This window comes from Podarcis erhardii (genome assembly GCF_964252035.2).
Source record: "Podarcis erhardii genome assembly, chromosome: 2".
In the NCBI taxonomy this organism is placed as follows: Eukaryota; Metazoa; Chordata; class Lepidosauria; order Squamata; family Lacertidae; genus Podarcis; species Podarcis erhardii.
In genome coordinates, this window is record NC_138498.1 from 62,394,398 (window position 1) to 62,411,739 (window position 17,342).

A 17,342-nucleotide genomic window follows, 5' to 3' on the forward strand; every position below is an offset into this window, starting at 1 on the left:
ACTGAACATGCAATGACTATTAACATCAAACTTCTCTCTTCTGTATTATAATGTTAATTTTTCTATTTCACCAGTCAAGTGACTGATTCTAACTTTAAAATATCCTAATCTGGATGGTGTGAAGAATATGTTAAAGTTTCTGGGGTTGGTCACTCTGCATTGGGGAATCCCATCTGCTCCCAATAATACTGTTCAGAGCTTGTCCTCTGATAACTCTACTATATATGACCTCACACTCTCCAAGAGTTCCTATACTTCGAAATCCCTACCTTATATCTTAATCAAATACAGTGGTACCTCGGGTTAAGAACTTAATTCGTTCTGGAGGTCTGTTCTGAAGCACCACTTTAGCTAATGTGGCCTCCCACTGCCACCGTGCGATTTCTGTTCTCATCCTGAAGCAAAGTTCTTAACCCGAGGTACTATTTCTGGGTTAGGGGAGTCTGTAACCTGAAGCGTATGTAACCCGAGGTAACACTGTAGTATTTTTCCCATTAGTGCCACTCCTCAAACCATGCAGAGACCTTCAAACCTTGCACTCACCACCCAGATACCCCTACTACTCAACTTGATTAATTCCTTCTTTCAGATCTTCTACAAATAATCTGTACGAAATTCCTGTTTTTTGCAACCTCACCCAAACCAATCCACTCCCTCAATTTCCCTCTCCAGTTTACACCAAAGCCCATTAACAAAGTATTTCACATTAGTCTGATCCTACGCATATCTTACCAATAATTAACGGTCTTGTACTAATGGGATTGTTGTGGACCCAGCAGCTTTTTGAAATAGTTATTAAACTTTTTTAAAAAGCAAACTTGAGCCACTTAATATTCCAATGTACCATCTTTTCAATGGTTAAGATCAGCAGTTCATTGATTCCATTTCCCTTAAAAAAAATTTTTTCAAAGTTACCGTTTACTCAAATTGTCAGAGGTCCAATTTATCCCTACTGAAAAGATGAGAAAGTGAAACTATCAAATCACCTAAGATGACTGCAGTCTGTTCCAGCAACTTCTCAAAATGAGGTATGGAAAAATTCATTTTTGCCTGTATCATAAATTTCTTACACCACTTTTAAAGCAATTGAATGTGGGTTTTTTGCACATTTATTTACCATGAGTGTGGTATTTCATTTAGGCTTTTTCTTTGTTTCTGTCTTGTTCACTTTTGTTAGCAGCCCTTCATCTATGCATCACGTTTTCTCTTCCTGGTAGCCCAGCGAAGAATTTGTTAACACTGAGGTCCAACAAAGATCGTAGCTATCAGAATTTCACCCTGAAAAAAGTAAACATAGAGTACAGGAGACTCTCAGCTTCAGAAAATCACCTTCCAAGTTGTGGAGGGAGAGCAGAACAATGACAGGGGTGAAAATAGCAGCCTCAGTCTCATAGCTCCCCCACCAGCAATGTGTTTCCTAAATTTAAGGCTTGGTTAGGATTGCCATGTGAGACATTTTAAACAAGGGCAAGTATCTTCTCAACAACCCTTTTGAATGGTAATCTTCAGAGATAAAGATAAACCTTTCAATATAAGAACTGAGAACCAGGGGGAAGAAGTTAGTATTTATTAACCAATTTTGGGTTTGTGACATTACAAGCCGTCAACTTTTTACCGCATCAACACAACCAGAACAACAGAATCGGGTAGCACCGTTGAGTCCAACCAATTTATGATAGCATCATCTTTTGGCTGCCACCCTGGCAGTGGCGTAGCGTGGGTTGTCAGCACCCGGGGCAAGGCAAGTAATTTGCGCCCCCTAACCCGTGGATTTGCGCCCCCTACCCCTAACCCCCAGATGTTGCGCCCGGTGCGGCCGGCCCCCCCTGCACCCCCCACGCTACGCCACTGCACCCTGGAATTCCAAACAGGAGGTTACCGCTTTTCTCCTTCTCACCACGGAGGGCTGACCTGCGCGCCTTTGGAGCAGGAATTCAACAGATGGGTCCGCAGTGGCGGGATAAGCATAATCAAACCGATACTGGCTGCACGTCGTTAATGCCCCAATCGCTCGCATGCACACACTGCAAAATTAAGACGGCGCTGTTAATCCTTGCCCAGAAGGTGGCAGGCATCCCGAGCCCCTTCGCTTTTGCCCTTCAACCCTCCCGCCATTCACTCCACTTCGACCCCTTCCTACCTCCGGGTACCCCGAGCCTGACTGCGCGCAACCCCTCCCCCCCCCAACTTCAGCAACGCTCCCTCCCATGGACGGTCCCGAGGCAAGTCCCAGCGACTTCCTTCCGAGAAAGTGCACTTCTTGCAGCCGGGTCCCAGGCCCAAGCTGGGCGGGCGAAACCCCGTCGGATGCCGGCCTGAGGCGCGCCTAACTCTGCCCCGCCGCAGGGTCGAGGCCTAGCCCTCCTCCAACTGCCCTGCTCCCCGTGCCCGTTTCCTCCGAGGTAAGTGGCTCCAGTGGAGCTGCCTCCCGCCGCGCGCGGACTGGGCGCCCCGGGAAGGCGCAGCGGCGCCCCGGCCGCCCCTCTCCGCCTGCGCTCGCTCCTCGGCCGGGCCAGCGGAGCACCGCCCGCCCAGCGCCCGCCACCCAATCGCGCGTCCTGGCGGCGGGAGGAGGGGGCGGCGGCCTCGGCGCGCGGAGCCTGTGAGCCGAGGCGATGTGGGCCGGGCCTAAGCGCTGCCTCTGCCGTCGTCGTTGCTGCCGCTGCTGCTGCCGCCGCCGCCGCCGCCGCCATGATGCTTGTTTGCTTTCAATGAGTGTGAGAAGGAGGCGGAGGAGGAAGAGAAGGAGGAGGAGAAGGAGGAGGCGGGGGGAGCCCGTTCTCCCGTCCGGCCCGCGGCAGGAAACAAAGAGCCAGGCAGAGGCAGCGCAGAGACGGGGATGCTGCAGCTACAGGTACGGGGGCGGCGGCCGCGCCGACGGAAAAGGCGGCGGCGAGGAGGAGGAGGAAGAGGGAGCGGGGGTCGAGGCGGCTCTTCCTCAACCGCCCCCCCACCCCGTCGAATGAATCTATGGGGCGGGGGTGGCGGCAGCGGCGACCACGGCCTGAGGAAAGCAGGTTTCTGAGCGGAGGGGGGCGGTTAGAAGTGCCCCGGGTAATCATAATGGGGGCGCGGGGGGGGGGGACCGAAGGATTATTTTGGTGGGAGGCGCGGAGAGCGGCGGCGGCGCATTCGAGGTCCTGTGGGACGCGGAGAGAGATGGCTGACTTTCCCGGGGGGGGTGGGGGGGTGGGTGGGGGTCGAGGAGATGTTTGTGGGTCGGTTTGTCGGGGGTGGGTCGTGTTGACAAGGTTAACGGGGGGGGGCTGCTGACCAGAGAGGGGGAGCGGGGGTTGTGTTGGGGTCCTGTGAGGTTTGGGGGGGGTTGTCGGTGTTACTATTTTTATAATAATCCCGCCGGGGAGGGGAAGGGGAACGCGGCTCCTCTTCGGGGAAGGGGCGCGGAGGGAGACGGGCGATATAAATACGAAGCGGGGTCTCCGGGCCCTGCGCCTCCGGAGTGCGTGAAATGCATGGCTGGACGAGGACGGGGCGGGTGGGTGGTGGTGGTTGGGCGAGGGCTTTTGAAGGGAGCGTGTTGTGCGGGGGGGGGGGGGCCGCCGGGTAGCAAATAAAACGGCTTGTGTACGAGGCGGGTGAGGCGAGCGGCCTATTGCGCGGAAGGTGGTGTAGAGAGTAGTGGTGGCGGCGGCGGCAGCGGCGGCGTTTTGAAACAAAACAAAACAAAAATTACTGGCGTGTGTGGTGGTGCTTTGGAGCTGGCACAGTTGATTTGGAGGGCATTATTGCTCTTCAGAAAACAAAAGGAGCCCTGTTGGGGTTGGCAGGGAGGAGGAGTTCTCCCGAGGAGAAAAAGTTTTTGGTCTGGGAAAGTAGAGACGGGGGTTGGTGTTTTGCACTTGGAAGGGGCGCCTGAGCCTTCCTGGAAGCTGTGGGAAGGTTCTGGAGGAAGTGACGTGCTCAGTGCCTGTTGACAAGAGCTGTGGGGTTGTGGGGGTAAGGGGGGGGCAGGGCTCATTTGCTTGAAGTGTCTAATAAGTGTGTTAGAATTCTGGTTTGTGGGGTTGGCGTGGCTCTATACAAATGCACCAAACTGCTATTTTTATTTTTATTTTTGCACTTAAAAGCAACTAAGATAAAAGTACAGGTGTAGTGGGTCTGAAGCTGGTTTAATAAAAACTGAAAGTGTAAACACTTCTGGAAATAATCAGGAAGAAAGGAAAGCTTGCATTGCACAGCTGTTTTTCTTCTCCACACCTCCACAACCTCTTAAATTTAATTTAAATAGAACTGGCAGGTGTAAAATTAAAAACTATAGATCCATATTTGCCGTGGATAAATAAGCCTGGTTCTTGGGAACAAAACCTGCACTTTGGGATAAATTTAAGCTTGGTTGCATTACTCTAGTAGCTGAAAGGGCTAGCTTGCAATAAGGAGGCCACAATAGACAGCCTGTGTCTGAAATAGAAAGGAAAGAGCTTTAGTAGGAATGATTGACAGCTGTGCTGTCCAATGTAATGAGCTGGGGGCAGGAATACTGTTTATATGCAGGTAGGTTGGCTGGGCCTCAGTCTGTAGAACACACACATATACAGTGGTACCTCAGTTTACGAACAGTCCTGTTTACAAACTATTTAGTTTACGAACTATGCAAAACCAGAAGTAGTGTTCTGGTTTGTAAACTTTACCTCGGTTTACGAACAGAAGCTGAACGGTGGAAGGGCACCAGCAGTGGGAGGCCTCATTAGCGAAAGCACACTTCGGTTTAAGAATGGATTCGGTTTAAGAACAGACTTCCGGAAAGGGTTAAGTTAGTAAACCGAGGTACCACTGTAGTGGTAAACGGTATTAGAATGCAGATCTCTTGGGGTTACCTACAACAGCAAGTTTGTTCTATATGTTTTTGTGTAGATGGGGTATCAAATGAAGTGCTGTTTTAGGCCGCTAAGAAAGCAAAACTTCAGCAGGCTGTTCCTTATAAGGGTGAGATTCTAAGGGGTAGTATACAATTGTGAATCTGATCCAAAATATATGGTAGGAAATATATTTTTATGTACAGGTTGCTTGTGAGTTCTGTGTTTTTAGTGGTAGATTTTTATGTTGAATTTTACTTTTGTATTGGTGAAGGGACATAACCCAAAAGTAAAAAATAAAACGATAATTTAAAAATGTAACAACACCTGTTTTGGCTAACCTTCATCTTTTACTAGTTGAATGATCTGGGAGCTATTAAAATTTAAATATCTGTAGTAAAAGACAAGGATTTTTAGGAAAACCTCATAAATTTTCACTATAACTTAAGATAGATAATGGAAATTCCATTATTCTCATATTCTAAAATAGTAAAGATCTAACATTTATATGATTATGTTGTTGAGGTTTCCTGCAGAGATTTTTGAATTGTGCTGTATAAGCAGTTGGGGATTTCTACAGTGTCTGGTATGTCTCAGGGTTATTTTCTTATCTGGATTTTACCATATTGGTAACAGAGACTTAAAATTCAAAAGGATTAAGGAATATTTATGGTAATTATTTGGTATGAATGTGAAGGTTGGCAAGTGTTGACTGGTAATTGTATTGTCTCTTGCATTTCTTTTCATCCTAGAGCAGGTCTCGTAATTGGGGATTTGTCAACATTTCCACTGGGGTAATTTTACAGAATTATCCACCCTGTGTTCTTCCTGCTGGTTCATCTGGACTCTGGAGTGTGCTGCTAGGAATGAAGTCTTCTCTGGGGGTTTATTCACAGTATTGCTGAAATGGAACTATTCACATATGGATTAATGCTTTATTCACTTGAAGCATTTGGATCAGTTCATTTTTCTTTATAAGGGAGATTGCCCTGTGTCATTTTGTAATGAAATCCTAAGTGTAGTCTTGACAAGTTCAGGCTATTTGTGTTTCAGTAATTAAGGAAGAACTTAAATATAAAAATAAATGAAACCACAGTACTGCATGGGCAGGTAATTATTTTTGGTAATGTATATCTTTAGATGTACATATTGGCTTGTGTGGATTAATAAGGTGTATTTTTAGTAAGTATGTTGTAGTGCTAGCCCATGCATTTCTCAAATTAGTTTTAAAAACCCACCCAGTGTATGACAGCTTTATTTTAAGAAAGAAGTTGCATTCTTTTGATAGAAAAATGGTCCACCAAAATCCTGTTCTTTGGGTATGGTATATTAAATCTGGCTATTTTGGTATGGAATTTAGATGCAGATTAGTTAAATAACTTGCATCTTAATTTCTGTATAACCCTATGCAGACATTCAAATTGTACATATAATGCATATCTCCATTGAACTCTCCTTGTAGGCAAGAGTTGCATCAACTGTGTAAATGTTAGGCGTGAGTGGGACTGGGGAGTGGAGATTCTTCCACGTATGGCATTTGAACATTGGTACAGTGGTGCCCCGCAAGACGAATGCCTCGCTAAACGAAAAACCCGCAAGACGAAAGGGTTTTCCGATTTTTTTGCGGCTTCGCAAGACGAATTTCCCTATGGGCTTGCTTCGCAAAACGAAAGCCCATAGGGAAATCTCCAGGGACAGCGGGGAACCCTCCTCCCACCGCAAGCCCCGGGAAGAGAGGAGAAGCTGTGCGCCTTCCCCTCTGTTCCCGGACCTGTCCTGAAGGCTTGCGGTGGGAGGTCCGGGAACAGAGGAGAAGGCGCGCAGCTTCTCCTCTCTTCCCGGGGCTTGCGGTGGGAGGAGGGTTTTTCCTCCCCACCGCCAACATTCAGAAGGCTGTTCTGAAGGCTGGCGGTGGGAAGAAAAGCCCTTCTCCCGCCTCCAGCCTTCAGAAGAGTTCCCCGCAGGGCTCCCCAAGCTGTGAATGTCTGCCGCGCGCGAGGGGCGCTCTGCTTAAGAGCGCCCCTCGTGCGGGGCAGCAGGCTGCTATCCGCAGCTTGGAGAGCCCTGTGGGGAAGTCAGGGCTCCCCAAGCTGCAGATGTCTGCCCCGCCCGAGGGGCGCTCTGCTTAAGAGCGCCCCTCGTGCGGGGCAGCAGGCTGCTATCCGCAGCTTGGAGAGCCCTGTGGGGAAGTCAGGGCTCCCCAAGCTGCAGATGTCTGCCCCGCCCGAGGGGCGCTCTGCTTCAGAGCGTCCCTCGCACCCGGCAGCAGGCTGCTATTCGCAGCCTAGGCAGCCCTGCAGGAACTCTTCTGAAGGCTGGCGGCGGGAGAAGGGCTTTTCTTCCCACCGCCAGCCTTCAGAAGGCTGTTCTGAAGCCTGGCGGTGGGGAGAAAAGTCCTCCCCCCCCCCACCAGCCTTCAGAAGAGGTCCGGGGAAAGACTGTCCCCGGACCTGGTCTGAAGGCGGTCTCCCTAGGAACGCATTAATTGATTTTCAATGCATTCCTATGGGAAACCGTGCTTCGCAAGACGAAAAACTCGCAAGAAGAAAAAACTTGCGGAACGAATAAATTTCGTCTTGCGAGGCACCACTGTATTTGGCTAAGGTGGCAAAAGCGTATATGGATTAGCTACCAAAAATTACAAGCCTGTACTTTTAAAAAGCTTGTACAAGGGACAGTGGAACATGAATGGAGCACTCCTTCCCTTCTTTGCCAGTCCTCCTTATGAGTTAAAAGCAGGCTAGTGAAACATATTGCAAGCTAGAAGTGAGCGCACTACCTCCTCTGTGTTCATGCTTGGTTTCTATGATGAGTGTGTGGGAAGAGGTGAAGTGGACTTAGTACTGGGATGAAGTGATCCATTCCTCTACAGCTATCCTGCATGGTTACTATGCCAAACATGCAGGAAGGGGCCACATCTCCCATGCATAGATGCTTAGTAGGCTTGTGGCATTGTCACAGATTGCCCTGTCACTTTGCCACCAGCATGTACATAAAACACAAAAGCTCCGAATCCATCTGCTGCTAGCCCACTGTGATAACATGTAGGACATGCAGCATTGTGCTTCACTTCCCTTGCATCCAGTATAGAACTGATGCATGCTGGGGATTGCTTTGTCCCTTTGCTACCAGTGTGCTGTGCTTCTACAATAAAGGTGTGGGAGATTTGATTGTTAATTTGTCTTGCAGAAGTGCAGCAGGAAGCATTACTTCTTCCTTCCACCACCAGCTTTCTTGGTTTCTGTGCTGGATGCAGGGGAGGAAGCTTCACCTCCTACACACCAAATATTGAAATGGAGTGGTCTGCCAGAGGAAGGATGAAGCGCTTCATGTCCTAGACAAGGAAGGAGGGGGCTTACTCTCCTCCCCACCCTCTATAGAAATGCAATGAGCTGCTGCATGGAATGGGGGAAGGGGGGAGCAAACAGGTTCTCTCCCTTTGGGGCAGTTCATTCACTCCCCTGTGATAAATTCCTTATCACATATGACAACTGGGCAATGGGTTAAAAACAAGGCTATACTAGGTTTACCGTATTTGGTAACTAGCAATTTATCTTACAAGGCTATGAAACTAGTTAACACTGAAGCATTTGAGATGTGCATATGTGTGTTAACATTTAAACATGTCATTTTTCACTTGTGGCAACATTCTAATCTGTACCTAAAATACTTCATGGAACCCTGTTACCTACTTCACACTGAGGTGTGGTGCTAAGAGAAATACTTCAAATGCTCATTAGCAGTGTAGTAGTAAGGTCTTTTTAATATTTTTCACATTTTAACTAGTCCATAAAATTTCACTTAACATACAAACTCCTTTCTTATGTACTTTTTACATGTTGTTGTTGTTTAGTCGTGTCCGACTCTTCGTGACCCCATGGACCAGAGCACACCAGGCACTTCTGTCTTCCACTGCCTCCCGCAGTTTGGTCAGACTCATGTTTGTAGCTTCGAGAACATGTTTTTACATGTAGTTACCCTTAAAGCTGAGTAGCCTGTGTGTTAGACAAACCTGTTGTCAGTGCACATATAGTTTAAACTGATTGCTAAGCAGCATTAATTATCCCCCAAAGTCTGTAGCTTAAAAATAAATTTGTGAAGTATAGCCTTGATACATCACGTCCCATGTTTTATTCCCAAAAAAGGACCACTGGTGGTGTATCTGAGAACTGATGGTGTCTCTAAGAATTAACTGACACTGACCTGTCTAAACATAACCTCTGTTTTAGAGGTAGCATGTTAGTTTTGTAAAAACATGTCCTGTTTCATAATTTTGGGGCACATTGTGTTGTGCATTGAAAATCAGATTCCTGTAAGATTCCCCTAAAATGTGAGGGTTAAAACAAGAACCATGTCAGAATGATATGATCTCTGTACTAATCAGTACAGTTGCATTCAAGTATTTGAGCTAAAAAACTGAAATAGAAGGTGGAGTTCTGTGATTCTTTCATTGAGTGTTTTCCCTGTTTGTTAGGGTAGTAAGGGATGCAGGATCAATATAGTGTAAGGTCATGCAGGTGTTATCTGTGACAGGGTGAAAATTGAGCCTTACTATGCTTATGCAGCATAGGAATTATTTGCCCCTTAGTAAATGGCTAAGTGCAAAGTTCTGTATAATTCATGGCATCAAACCAACAGTCGACAAGGCAGAAGGTAAAAGATCCTAAGTTATGTGAATGTCTCTGAACCTCAGAAAAGGAGAGAGCCTTTAACTCAGCCAAACCAGAATAAATCATGACCACACAAAGCTAATAACCGAAAGGCTTTGAATGCATCTTGGATTTGTCAAGGCTATACCATCACAAAGGGCTGGAAGGTAGTGTGCAGGATGGGAACCCTCTGCTATTTTACTGCAATCTTCTGTAGCAGACTGTGAAGATTAACAGTCTGTTGGTATTAGTGAGGGGGGATTTCCTTCTGTGCAAAGTGGTTTTCCTGTTATAGTGGTCAGCTCTTAAAGTTGTTGAAATCCCCCACCCCCCTAATCTTTGACCTAAAATATGCATAGTGGTCCTTGTAGGGTTCCAGCACTATAGAAGCTGTAAGTCTGAGCTTACATGTGCTCTGAGGGGACAAGAGCATGCAGAAGCAGCCATTGTGCTTGGCTGCATTTCCACAAGGTAAGAAAGCAGCACAGCACTGTGGTGGCTGCCATTTGCAGGTAAATAGTGATCTGAGCAGTGAGAAAGGGGTTAATAGGCAAGTGTGTTGGGCTGTCAGCTATTTACCCAACTTGCACAGTTTCTATATTCCCCAGGTAAGTAGCACATTATTTAGGTAATCTATATTGTATTGTCATAATACCTGCAGAAAAAATTGCAATGTCTTTATTATGGCATGTATGATATACCAACATGGACTTTGAAAATTAAAGTTACATTCCTCATGTGAAGAGGCTGTTACAGGATACAGTCATAAAAGTGTGTTGTAAATTGACACTTCCAAATATGTAAGAAACCAAAGCTAAAGAGAAAGTAAAATTAGGTCCAAGGGCTTCTGATAGCGTAATTACAATGAAAAACGTCTAGATGTTTAGACTATTGAGCTAAATGATGCTAAGTTCTTGATTTTTTGTATAGAGTACATACAAATGTTCATGCATATTCCTTCCAGTCTAGATCTACTGTGTATACTAAATACTAGAAGTAATATCCCCCCCCAATTGTTTGGGGCTTAAACTACTTTTAGATAAATTATGGTTGGAAGAATGAACCGTATGTTGTAGTGCTCTACTGTGATAGACAGGCTGAACACGACCCATATTGTGCATGCTTGTGATAAAAGTGTGTACCATTGAATTAAAATCCGTATCTTACTCTGTGCAATGATACCTTTCACAGTATGGGGTGGGGATTAATGTCTCTTTGCTTACTTGTAATTTGGATGAGTAACATAGTAGTTTACCCATGAGACTCATGTTCAAAATGTTTTCACTGCTGAGTAGTATTCATTGGATACTGCTTATAGCTTGCTACAGTTTTTCCTTTCAAAGTTAAGATGGTTTTGAGTTCATAGGGAATGCAGATTTAAGATTCATTCCCTATGCATTTTGAGTGAATACTCATATTAAAAAAGCGAACAGCAATGTCTTACTCTGCCAATTTCCCTCAGATAACCATGCATCCTTACAGTTGCAGAGTTCATTTCTGCTTATGCATTACAATTTTCAGACAAGGGAGGGAATATGCAGTGCCAGCATGAGTAGCTAGTAACATGCTTATTTCCCAGTATTATTACACAGAAGGTCATCAACTAAAAACAGTTAAGGAGGAAAAAGCCTTTGAGATGGGCAATCCCAGGATGATGATAATATAGCCTAAAAGGAAGGAAACACTGTTTTTGCAGTGTTCGTTTCAGTATGACTAGTGCAGTGATGATTCTTCTTTTGGAATATTGTTCAGTTTCTTCATTTTTAAGAAGGATGGATTTCAATTAATGATTTCAAAGGAGAGCAGTCTGAAAGATCTGAACAGAATGTTTTGTGTTTGGATGAATAAGAAGGTAAGGGAATGCAGTTGAACCCTGTAATATGCTGCAGATGTGTTAGCAGTGATAGGTCATGACTGATCCATAAAAATCCAGACTTTGTCCCATTACCTTTCTTATTGTGCACATGGTGGTTATGTGTTTTGTCTTAGCTTCAGCTTCAAACTTATGCTTGTGACTGTAAATTAGTCTTCCACCCATAAAATCCCTGTTCCCTTCCTTTTCAGTGTCCTAGCAAGTTGTCAAGCTGAAAATGACAGAAAAGGAACTTCACATTTCTTACTGAAGCCACCTGCTCTTACTTACTTATCATGGACCATCTTGGACTTCCCCCTTTCCTATCCCACTTGCCTGCATCCCACTCATTAATCCTGTTGCCTTTTTCACATTTCTATGAACCACTTCATTTGTGCTGTATCTACTGCTAAGGCCTATGCCTGTGCTGTGGTAATCTTTTATCACTAATGCATCCTTCTCCTTGGAGATGCAATGTCAGTGTGTGTTAAGTAGTTGGATTGTAGGGTTCATTACATTTAACTCTACTTTGTATCTGATTAAATAACTGAAAATGAGACCCCAAAAATGAAGAACTTTGCACCAGCCATAGTGTGTTTTGCTTCTTTTGGAACTAGCTCTGAATAGAGCTTCATCTTTCACAGTTTGAAAATGTGGGAGGCAGTGACCTTGACTTTCAGGTACTTGAGTGTCTCCTTGCATCTCTTTAAAAAACAACAACACCAAGCCTAACTTGCTTCACCAAAATATTGGAAGTACTGTCAAGTGCTTTAGGGGTTGTCAATAGCAGGTGTTACAGATTTTCTGTCTTGATAAGTTAAAACAATGCAAATAAGCTTTTAAGTCTTCCAGTTTTTAGCTTATTTGCTACAATTCCTTTTACCAAAAATAGGAACGTTAGCCTAACTGGATTTCCTCTTCTTTTTCTTAATCTGTTTTGCAGCTCTCCTAGTGGTCAGCCATATGTGGCTTCCAATGTGGATTTGACTGGGAGTACTGCAAATCTGATGGCAGGGAGTACAAAATCCAGAACAGCGTGAAATTTCCTTATTTTCCTGGCACATTCTTTCCGGTAAATATTGTGTAAATTTAGCAGCCTTAAAATAGTCAACTGATAGGGAATTAGACTTCAAGGGGGAAACTCTTGCTTGTTTGATGTAATGCACCACACTATACTTAATAAGTGTACAATAGCCATTGAGATGCTAGGTTTTTGCAAATTAACAAGAATGATGAATATGCATATATCCAGATGCTCTTCTTTCTTATTCAGTTCCAGTATAAGTTAAAATATGGTAATTATGCAAAACATACTTAATAGCATTCGTTCTGGACTAAGTGTTGAATTGATAGGTTTTCCAGTATTGGTATCATGTGAGATTTTGTTTTTGCAGGGAGCTTTTGACTCTTACAGTTCATAGAAAGAAACAGATAAGAGGGGTACTTTGTAGGAGCACCTGGGAATCCATGAAAACCTAATGGATATTAAGCATTAGGCATGTCTGTCCCAATCAGTTGACACCTATTTTTCAAAACTGATGATAGTTGGAGGTTTGCTGAGCTGTTTTGAATGAACTTGCATTTGCAAGGCTGGCTTTATTGCATATGCTTGTTTTGGTTAGATTAGATAGTAGTCTGTGGCTACAACGTGGAATTTTGAACTCTGTAATCTAAAATGTGAATTCTGCTGATTCAATATTTTTATCCAAAAGATCTTTTAAAAAAATACTATGAGTTCTTTACAAGCATATTTATTCCTAGAGTTGAAAGGATTTTTCTTCAGAAACATGTCTGGCAGGGTTGAGTTCTGGACTCTTGGTTCACACAAACAGTGATTTATTGGGGGGGGGGGACAGGGCAGCAGAAGGGGGGGGAGATGGGGTTAGAGAAGGAGTGATGACATCATCCTCTGGAGTGCCAGGGTGACAAGACAGTTTCTTTTTGCTCTGGGAAATGAATGAGGTGGTAAAAAGGCTTTCAAATATTTTTTAAAAATTGGGATTTCTACTTCATCTTAGTAATTTAAACGGTAGCACTTATTTGAAGTACTGTTTGCATTTATAACTAAACACTAATGAATTCATTCAGATGACTGAAGACCTTTTCTTAAAGTTCACTTTGTTTAGGAAGTTTAAAACGTATGCAGTCAGAAGTAAGCACCAGTAAGTTCACTGAAGCTTACTTCCAGGAAACCATGCATAGGGCTGCAGTCATGTTACAAAAAAGTTTACTCCTTATGGTGCCACAGGACTCCTTGAAAGACCAGACTTTCTTTTTTTTAGTAGTAAAATTTATTTACAGTCAGAACTTGCATCTTCTGATTTTTTTTCCTTTGAGGAAGAAAGCTATGAGGGGCGCAGTATGATAGCAGCAAAAACTTCTAAAACAACCTGTCAGGTCTAGAACAGACAAATAGCAATTGATTTTTGTAATGCAGAAATTAAAACTATTGCTATGCAAATGCAGGCAGGTAAATAAGGCTGGTAAATAAACAGACAATTTTATTGTGTTTGAGAGATCTCTGAGGATTAAAAATTCTCTTCATTAATAACCCAAAGTTTTAAAGATCAGCAGATTGCAGAAGTTGTTTACTAGAGGCCTGCTTTGAGTATTCAGCTATGACAGGAATTGGCTATCCATGACATATAGTCATGATAAAGTGATGCTTACTGCACACTTGGTCTGCAAGAAATGGGGGCCAGAGGCGATGTAAAGTTTACTGGCCGCCAACTTTCTCTGAACGTTCCTTACGTTTTGTAAATGATTGTCTATAGCCACCCAATAGGTTAAGAAATGAAATAAATGGAGAAAAGGGATTGCTTTTAGCCAGGAAATGAGCTTTCTTGGCTACCTATCTAATTAATTAATAGAAAAATTCTGGCTACCTGCCCAATTAATAGACCAGTCCTCTATAGTGCCTGTAAAGTTCCAGTCTACAAAAATGACAGGTATTGCATTTTTTATACACACAACTTGTTTATATGCATATAACCTTATTTATAAATGTCCCTATTGTCTTCAGGAGAATTGGTTGAAATACATTAGTCCTTTTTAATCATACTTGCAGTATGCATACAGGCTTATAATGTTTGGTGTACAAAGAACAAGGGAAATTTTTCTCTGTTGCCTTGCCTGCTCCCACAGGATAGCAAGTATCTAGTTCAACCCACTTTCCTGTCACAGAACACTGGTTTATAGGCTGTGTGAAATGGCTGTCACTACTTCTGTTTTAGTAGCTAGTGGGGACTTTAAAAGCCAAAAGTGAAGTCTGAAAAGCACTCCTTTCTCTTTGGTTTTCCCTAGCTCCTGGGGCTGAAGAAATGAAAAATAGAGCTTCATTGTACATTCATAGATAGATTTTCAGCATTATTCAGCTCCCAAGGGAGGGGCATACAACAGTTATGTCACTTTACCTACTAATTTAATTTTGCTTGTATTAGGCAAAACCTGCATCTGAACTGGGTGATGCTGTTCCAACCCCTGTTGGAATGGGACAGAGTGAGAGAACTGTGGGAACTACCAAAAGAGATGCCTAAACTTGAAAAAAGGCACAAATAAATTTTCTTACTCATATTTCACTGACTATCACATTGCTTAATCTTTAACTCTTAGTAGTGTATTCTAGCAGTAAACATGTATGGTAAATTGAACAGTAAAATCTTTTAAAAATGGTTGTGTGTTAAGATTTTGCTATGTACCAAATTGGTTGCAGTCTTAGGCACAAGTGCACATGCTTGCAACTCACTGAAGCAATGGATTACAGCCTGTCAGACTCCATTCCAGTTAAATCAATCAGAATGGTCTATATTCTCTTTTCATCTTTTTTTTTTTAACTGCATCAGTTTTGTTAAATTTTTGCTTGCTTCGGTTTTAGGGAGCTTTCTATTAATGCCAGTATTGTGTGGTATTTTGGCACTGCATTTATAAAATTAATCTTAAAATATGTGACCCTCACCCAGATAACGTGTATCCATGCATGGATTACTGATTGATTTAACCGGAATGGCGTCTGCACAAATTGCACAAAAGCCTGCTTCTTTGTAGGAAAATTGTCGAAATCCAGCACAGTGTAAGATGCCTGCAGAAATGGGTATATCTGTCTCTCAGTGTGTGCGCACACATGCAAATGCTATGTCTGTCATGGAGGCCCAATGGTTGTGTGGCTAGAGCTACTGGTAATGCAGTGGCTCACAAGCAATAGTATCTCTGAAACTTTCCAGTGTAGTCCAAAGCTTCTGGAGGACATCGGATTGGCAATGGCTTTACTTTGGAATGCAAATTGCATACACGTTCCTAGCTACTATGACGAGAGGGAAGTTTTTCAATCTAGGCCCAACTGAAATGTGTGAAAGGGCAATAGTGTTTTAACAGGTCCACACTCCATCTCCTGTATCTTGCCTTCTCTTGCCCTGAGCTGGCCTTCATTATGAGGTGAATTCCATGTCCCGAATCTTACCTGTTGAATGCTAAAATACTACAGTTTTGGACTGTGTGGTACTAACACTCAGGTTTCTAGGCGGTGTACCTTAATTTTGATACAGTGGTACCTCGCAGTTGTTCCGGAGCTCCGGTCAGATCCCGAGGTGTGCGTATCCGGAGGTGCCGCTTCTGTGCATGCGCATGGTGCAGTTTACCGCTTCTGCGCATGCATGCTGCGCATAGAGCGCTTCTGCGCATGCGTGCGCAACGAAACCCGGAAAAATACTTCCGGTTTTGCCGTCCACATATCCTGAAGGATAGTAACCGGAGGTGAACGTATTTTTGTGAGTGACAAGTTTGTATGAAGTCTAGTTAAGGATGGAGTTTTCAAAAGGTAATTACTTTTATAGAAGCAAGTCTTTGGGGGCTTGTGTCACTAGGAAATTGCCTTTTTAGGTAATGGCTAATATTATCCATCAAATAGTAATAGTATATTGTTAAAGGTTTTTGTGATTGCTTGCCCATCTAAAAATACGATGCTCTAGGAAAGATGTAGCAAGATGTTTGATGCATTCTGAATTAAAATGGTTTAAATTATGAGCTGAAATCTGAGGTTGGTGATACAGTGGTACCTCGGTTTAAGAGCAGCCCTGTTTACGAACTGTTTTTACGAACTCCGCAAAACCGGAAGTAGTGTCCCAGTTTGTGAACTTTAGCTCAGTCTAAGAACAGAAGCTGAATGGTGGAAGGGCACTGGCGGCAGGAGGCCTCATTAAGGAAAGCGTGCCTCGGTTTAAGAACAGACTTCCGGAACGGATTAAGTTCATAAACCTAGGTACCACTGTACCTGTGTTAAGGTAAATTAAGGGAAAAGCCACAATCGGAGGTCACTCTGTCAGAGCTGTTTTCCTCGCCAAACATTTCAGTAGTTCACTTCTATTTCTGTGATGTGATCAGTTTTTTTATGTTTCCATTTAAAAGTGTGGTATGTGAAAATACTTTTCTAGTGTAAAAGTACTTTAAGAACAACAACAGAAAAACACATGAACTTGAAGATATTTCACATTTGCATTGTTAGCTATCCATTTTCTGCTGCTTTCTGACTCCAAAGTGAATATTAATGAGATAGTTGTATATTCTTATTCTGACAGTGCACAACAAATATCCCTATTCTATAAAGGAACCATTTTACATTAAACAGAAAAAATGAGGAAAAAGCTGTCTCTGAAATGCACAAATATGAACTGTTGCTCAGAACCTTATTGCAGTAGTGAAATGTCTTCAGTACCAGTTTGTAGCAGAAACATTTCTAAAAATCTAATCCATTAATAAAATGTCAGTGGGGAAAGCAAAACTTTGGTTATGGGGTAAAGTAAAAATATATAAGTAAAAATTAATTAGCAAGGAGCAGTCAGTGTTCATCTTAATGTTTTAATAGATATTTTAGGGTAATTAAATAAAGGTTACATCAGCATATGGAAACTTATCAGACTGGTTTTCAGAATGTATGAAACAAAGGTGCTAATGCCTTGTGAAGATTAATATATGCTATGTATGTATCATGAATGATGTAAGAAAATTGTTAATAACCCTCCTACACATTTGACA

The 17,342-nt window shown here is 43.3% G+C and overlaps 1 protein-coding gene and 1 long non-coding RNA gene across 4 annotated transcripts in view; one reads left to right on the forward strand and one right to left on the reverse strand.

The window, feature by feature from the left end:
* Positions 1–1,093: 1,093 nt before the first annotated feature.
* LOC309335942 lies at positions 1,094–2,134 on the reverse strand. The gene is made up of 2 exons (XR_014153816.1): positions 1,855–2,134; positions 1,094–1,700 (listed from the first exon to the last, which is right to left on the reverse strand). It is a non-coding gene; the product is annotated as an uncharacterized lncRNA (long non-coding RNA).
* Positions 2,135–2,215: 81 nt separating this feature from the next.
* CNOT6 (CCR4-NOT transcription complex subunit 6) overlaps positions 2,216–17,342 on the forward strand; it is a 39,530-nt gene continuing 24,403 nt past the window's right edge. Inside the window, exons 1-2 of one of the 3 annotated variants that reach the window (XM_081851256.1) lie at positions 2,666–2,854; positions 12,259–12,387. The gene's annotated coding sequence lies outside the window, so the exon portion shown is untranslated. Of the gene's footprint in view, positions 2,403–2,665; positions 2,855–12,258; positions 12,388–17,342 lie in introns of those variants that run through there. The other 2 variants (XM_081851257.1, XM_081851255.1) reach the window with 2 other exon arrangements.